Source organism: Cibotium barometz, chromosome 38, assembly GCF_041138505.1.
Source record: "Cibotium barometz isolate CiBa-2024 chromosome 38, ASM4113850v1, whole genome shotgun sequence".
In the NCBI taxonomy this organism is placed as follows: domain Eukaryota; kingdom Viridiplantae; phylum Streptophyta; class Polypodiopsida; order Cyatheales; family Cibotiaceae; genus Cibotium; species Cibotium barometz.
Genome location: NC_141083.1, coordinates 34,469,877 through 34,475,881, shown reverse-complemented (window position 1 = coordinate 34,475,881; position 6,005 = coordinate 34,469,877). Strand labels below are relative to the sequence as shown.

Here is a 6,005-nt window from a genome sequence, read left to right as displayed (position 1 = left end):
AGGGAGAGATAACATTGTAGGTTTATGTCTTATATACGACCGATTATACAAAGCAATAAGTTCAAGGCAACATGTGTCTGGTATATATCCATTTACTATCCGTTGATGTCTTGTGTCACCATCATCTGAATGCAATTCATAGGATCTATTATTGTGTGTGTGCTTGGCTCATAAGAGGGTAGGCCACTAATACAGGGAGAGATAACATTGTTTGAAAAAGGACAACATGTGATGCAAGTGCAGATATATGTAAATATATATACATGCATAAATACACATATATGTAAATGTCTATACAGGATGAAGAAAGCAGTAAAATAAATAGTAACTTTGCATAAGATCCCTCCTATAGCTTCATGAAAGAGGCCTGGCGAGGAGAGAAAGCAAGAAAAAAGGAAGGATGGGGCACTTACTACGATAGGTGTGTGGAAGAAGACAAGCAAGAGGAAGATCTCGCACAAGTGAATGTGGGTGTAGGCAAAGGGGACCCTATAGCATTGGTCAAGCATATTGATCTTGGTGATTGATGAGGATGATGACAGTCTTCTTATTGAATTTAACATTCAATTGGCAGGAAGAGGGGATGTTATTGCATAATGTTATGTACTTCATGTAGATTAGTGTCCTAGGATACCACTTTGCAGGTTAATTTCATATGCTCATGTGAGAGGTATAAGGAAGGAGGTGGAGTCTTTAAAGCCTTCCAATATGAGATGTACTTGCCAGAGAAAGGGGCCTTCATTATTTCTCTTTGTTGCAAGAGCAATGGTGAGGAGGTCAGAGCCACATACGACACAAAATTCACCTGGTCTAAGTTGTGGAAAAAAGAGGATAAATAGTTTGAAAAACAAATTTCATCCAAGAAGGAATGAAAATTCATGAGAAAAGGTGTTCTTTGTTTGGGAAGGCAACTACCTTACCACAACATGGATGTAGGCCATCTTGGAGTTATACTCTAAGAACATAGATAAGCATGTCAAAGTGATGTCTACCTAGATTAATTTAAGGAGAGTTCGTGAGATCTCTTTGTTGGCTTGCCTATAATGTCACATCACATAAGTCGCCTTTATGTGATTGTTTTGAATATTTTATAAATGCTTTTCTATATTGTGAATCTAAAGGCTGCCAGTTGGTTGTGCTTGATGTAGGCTTAATGAACATGATGTGATCAAGCCTAGTTTGCATGATGTTTTAATAAATATAAATAATATATGTGAATGTGATAAGACATACATTAGCTCTTTGAACCAAGAAGAGATCACGTTGCTTGAAAAATGGAAAAGAAAGGCTAGGCAAACATGCTTTTCTTTTGCACAAGGTTACTTGGCTAGATCTTCCAAGTACAAGGTTACTTGGCTAGGCTAGGTCTTCCAGGTACATTTTGTAAGCAATGTGCTTTTTTTATATGAAGAGGTTTTTCAGGGGGAGGGGGGTCACTCATAAATATGTAAGCGTAGCACGTGGGTTCAACAGAAGGGGTTTTAAAATTTTATTTTTAACACATTTTTTACATACAAAAGGGTACCATTTAAAGCAGGTATTTATAGATTGAATAGAAAAAGGGTGTATTTTATTCATAAAAAATTTACAAGTAAGGGGTTTTTTAATTATGCCTTGAATGCACGTGATATAGAGAGTTTACATATAGTGAACCCCCAAGAGAGGTTACAATATGCAATGGTAGATGGTTAGGCAAGTCTTCCATGTACTTTTCTTAAGATATAAGTTTTATTGTTGACTATATTCTATAGTTTGAGTACTCTTAAGTGAGTTTTAATATTTTCTTAGATTAAGTTGAACGAATAAAATATAGTTAGATTTGGGACTGTCACAATGTTGATATTTTAAATTTACAACTTTGGTAAATCCATGGCATTGATAAGTACATTTCTAAGCTCTACTTTACTATCTTGTAGTCGATATTAATGTTAAACCATCTCTTGAAAATAATGCAGCTAATGTGGACAAAGAGGTGTCATTTCACAATTTTCCATCACAGAAGTATTAAGAAGACAAAATGTAATTACCTTTTTACGCATGGAATCATCCATCTAATTTTGAATGCATCCTTTTCCATGTGACACCATTCACCCATCCTCATCGTTATGCATGAATCTAGGCATAGATGAATCAATTTCTTTCAAATATTTGTTGAGATTCAAGCTTGATGTCAGTGTGAGCCAGCTATGCTATGTGCTGGCATGTTAGGTAGGAACATGTGTGAGACATAAATGACCGCGTCCAGCTGGTCATAGAGTGTGGACATTAGCTAGGGTTAGATGTGTGTGGACACAACTCATAGTGTGTTGTTTGTATTATGGATTATGGCTTTATGCATTGTGTGAGAAGGGAGATGGCTTCCCTCTATGGTTAGGGTTTGCAATATACATTAGGGTTTGCTCCTATGTGTGTGTCTGAAGTTCTACTGCCCTCAAGTGATGTGCAAGAGAAAGAAGATAGTGCACCCAACAATTGCAGCATTTGGGTATGTAGAGGGTGAGAACATAGAATCTAGAGTTAGAGATGAGCAAGCATCATGTGAGAAAAATGAAGGTACTGCTGGGAGGGCTGAAAGAATCTGACGATTTAGTTGGTCAAACCTCAATACCTAAGGGGTGCAAGCTATGCATCTAGCCATCCGTAGTAGAACACGCCTCCTTTATGCTCCTTGATCTCCCACAATTAATATATTTCAAGTTTCATCTTGCTAGTATCCCTCCAAAATCCTCTTTTAGTGTCCTCTCTACTCTTCTATGATTCTATATATGCATTGTTTCCTTCTTTTATCCATGTCTATGTGTATTATGTTGCTCATGAAATTTAGTGCACGCGGACTTTGCATGCATGAAGTGTGCAGGTGGGCTACCTATAGTTTTGTGATTGATGAGGTGTTTATGCACTCATATATGTTGTTTGGTTTGAGATTGTGAGCACATTGGCACAGGTGGGAGGCTACACATGTGTAGGTCTCTTGCCATGTTTTATGGCGTGTTGTGAGCTTCTGTAATAAGCACTCAACATTGTCCCTAATAGTCTTGTCCATGTGCTTGCTAGATAGCTTTATCTTTCCTAGATGCTTCAAGAACTCTATATAGCGGCACCCCTTTGCTGAGAAACTTGGACTCAATTTTGAGCCCTCTAAGAAGTGCCAGCTGAGCTTAGAGAGAGATAATCGGAAAGTTCTAAAAAATATCCAAAATTGCATTTCAGCTCATTTTCATATCCAGTTTTTTAATATTATAATAAACATTTTCCATACATTAAAATACGCATAGAATATTTCTACTTTCAATTAGTTTTTTAATGTGGCCACATTCATAATGTAAAAAATGTAGCTTTCAATGATTCAATTCTCTTGAATATTTGATTCGATATACGTAAACCTTGTCATAATGAAGATTTCATAGATTTGAGGTAGTTTTGTATGGAAGCTTCAATGATTCATCTGCTAAAAAAGAATTTCATGCCCATGAGGGTTTGTTCAAAAAACATCCTGATCGAGCTAATTCCCTTTTCAACTCGCTAATCTTAAAAATGGTGACATAGAACACTAGCTTTGCAAATGAGAACATGAATCCTAATTTGGGATTCCAATTAATCCAACATCGACATATGGAGACACTCAAGTACTCAGTAAGTAACAGTAGTAGAAATGGCACACACAGAAGATGAACAAGACTTAAAAGAATCTCAATCGAGTTTAATTTATACATACATCTGATTTTGTTTTACGTCATTGATTGCAAAACATATAATGTATAATCATACACCGTACTTTGCAAACACATATGGCTCATTTTCAATATGGTCAACTCAAGGCATGGAAAAGTCACATAACATGTCAAGAACATGTTACTTTAAGCACACTAGACATGGTGGAGGCAAGAATCGAGCCAATAGTCTTCTAGAGATACATCAATGGACCTACAAGAAATTGATTCATAGAGCACAACGTCTTCTAGAGAACGTCTTCTAGAGATACATCAATGGACCTACAGGAAATTGATTCATAGAGCACAACAAGAAGACACATTGGCGTCCTCATCATTAACATGTGCAATACAATTGATTAATAAAGAAAAGCGACAATGCACTTGGAAACAATCATTTGCAAAAGAGCGCCATGAGTTATGGTGTGCGTCAAGACTTGGGGTCGGGAGGAGGTGGGCTTGATCTTCTTCAGTGGTCTTCCTTCTTCTTCATTTTCTTCTTCAACTTCATATGCCGAGAGATCTATTCTTGGAAGTTGCACCTTTGGAGGAACACACCGGCTCTTCCTTGTCCTCATTATATATCTTTTTCCATAAGGAGACAATGTGTCTGGTTCATTAATTCCTGTTGCGAGAGCATGAGCTTTGTATGACAGGTAGTAGGGGCATCTTAGCGCTTGACATCCATGCCCTTGACCAAACACCCACAATGCAAACTATTTCTCCACAACTAGCACAACTTTCTCAGCATTCAAAGGCACATTATATCCACCACAAAACTTGGAGAGTACTCTCAATATGCGAATAAGGGAAATTTTACATTGTCTTTTGAGAACTCTTTATGAAATATAATGATCTACACATCAAAATTGTAATCATCAAGATTCAAGTCAACTTAGTGTCAATTATAAGCAAGTGTCATAAATTGTATGTACCTTTTGATGATTCAAATGTCTTATATATTCAGCGTGACCTGTTGATTTTGAACTGCTAGCACCAGATGATCTTAAGCCTCCCACTCTCTTTAAAAAACCATTATCATATATAAAAACCTGGAAGTAATGTAGTAAAATACACCTAAAACAAATACTAATATCTTTAAAAAAAATTGGTATTTTTCTTGTTGATTTTCATCACCCTCAAGCATGGATCTCGTCCACAAATGGATCATAGACTTATTATCTTCATGTATAGTAGGTGCTATTGTCTCCATATCTTCAAACCAAGATGAGGGTTTCAGATGTCTTAGCTTCATTGAGCATGTCCTTTAATATCTCCTTGCCAGGCAGATACTTGGAGTCCTAGACTATAGAATCAACTAGGAGGTGTTTGTCAACTCTTTGCCATGGTGAATGGTTTGAGCATATGAAGCCTATGGATGTGAAAGGCTATGTGGAAACAGGAGATGATACTCAGCATGCCATTACACATGTTGGAAGTGTACCATTGGTTATGCACAATGGTCAAACAAAATCTATGTCAGATGTATTGTATGTGCCTTCGATTACAAAAAGCTTGGCCTCAGTTGGTCAAATGGTGGAACAAGGATTACAGGTTCGTTTCAACGAGCGTGGTTGCTTCGTTGAGGATTTCAAACATGGATGTAGAGTCATTGCTAAAGGCAAGAAAGAAGGCAGATTGTTTAAGCTGGATGCTGGAATTCCTGATACATTCTGAGCTTTCTCTCCACACCCACCAATTGATATTGGAAGTATGAACTAGTGAAATCAATTTTTGAAAGAATATGTAAGTGTAGCACGTGAGTTCATAAAGAAGGGTATATTATTTAAAAAAAGTTATAGAATTATATTTATAGATTCCTTTGCAACCTCCCAGCTCAAAAACAAAACAAAACAAACGGGAGGATCAACTTACGTAGCAACGACTCTCAGCAACGGATATCTTGGCTCTTGCAACGATGAAGAACGCAGCGAAATGCGATACGTAGTGTGAATTGCAGAATTCCGCGAATCATCGAGTCTTTGAACGCAACTTGCACCCGCGGCTCGTCCAAGGGCATGCCTGCCTGAGCGTCCTCACGACCCCCACGCCCCGCCCCCCCGCCTCCTCCTGGGAGCGGGGGGCGCGTGGCGGAGCTGGCCATCCGTGCGCACGTCCCCCTCCCGCCCCACGGGGCGACGGCGGGGCGACCGTGTCGCGGTCGGCTGAAATGCATCGATGGCACCGCGTGGCGAGGCGCCGCAAGGGTGGTCCGCTCCCCCCCCCCCCCCCCGGCGTGCCGGCGCGACGGGAGGATCGGCGTTTGCGGCCGCGTCGCCCGAGGGTGCGTGCGTC

General features: G+C 39.2%; 1 non-coding gene across 1 annotated transcript; it reads left to right on the top strand.

Moving 5' to 3' along the window:
• Positions 1-5,593: 5,593 nt before the first annotated feature.
• LOC147616631 (5.8S ribosomal RNA) lies at positions 5,594-5,746 on the top strand. Its single transcript, XR_015262569.1, has one exon. It is a non-coding gene; the product is annotated as a 5.8S ribosomal RNA (ribosomal RNA).
• Positions 5,747-6,005: the final 259 nt, after the last annotated feature.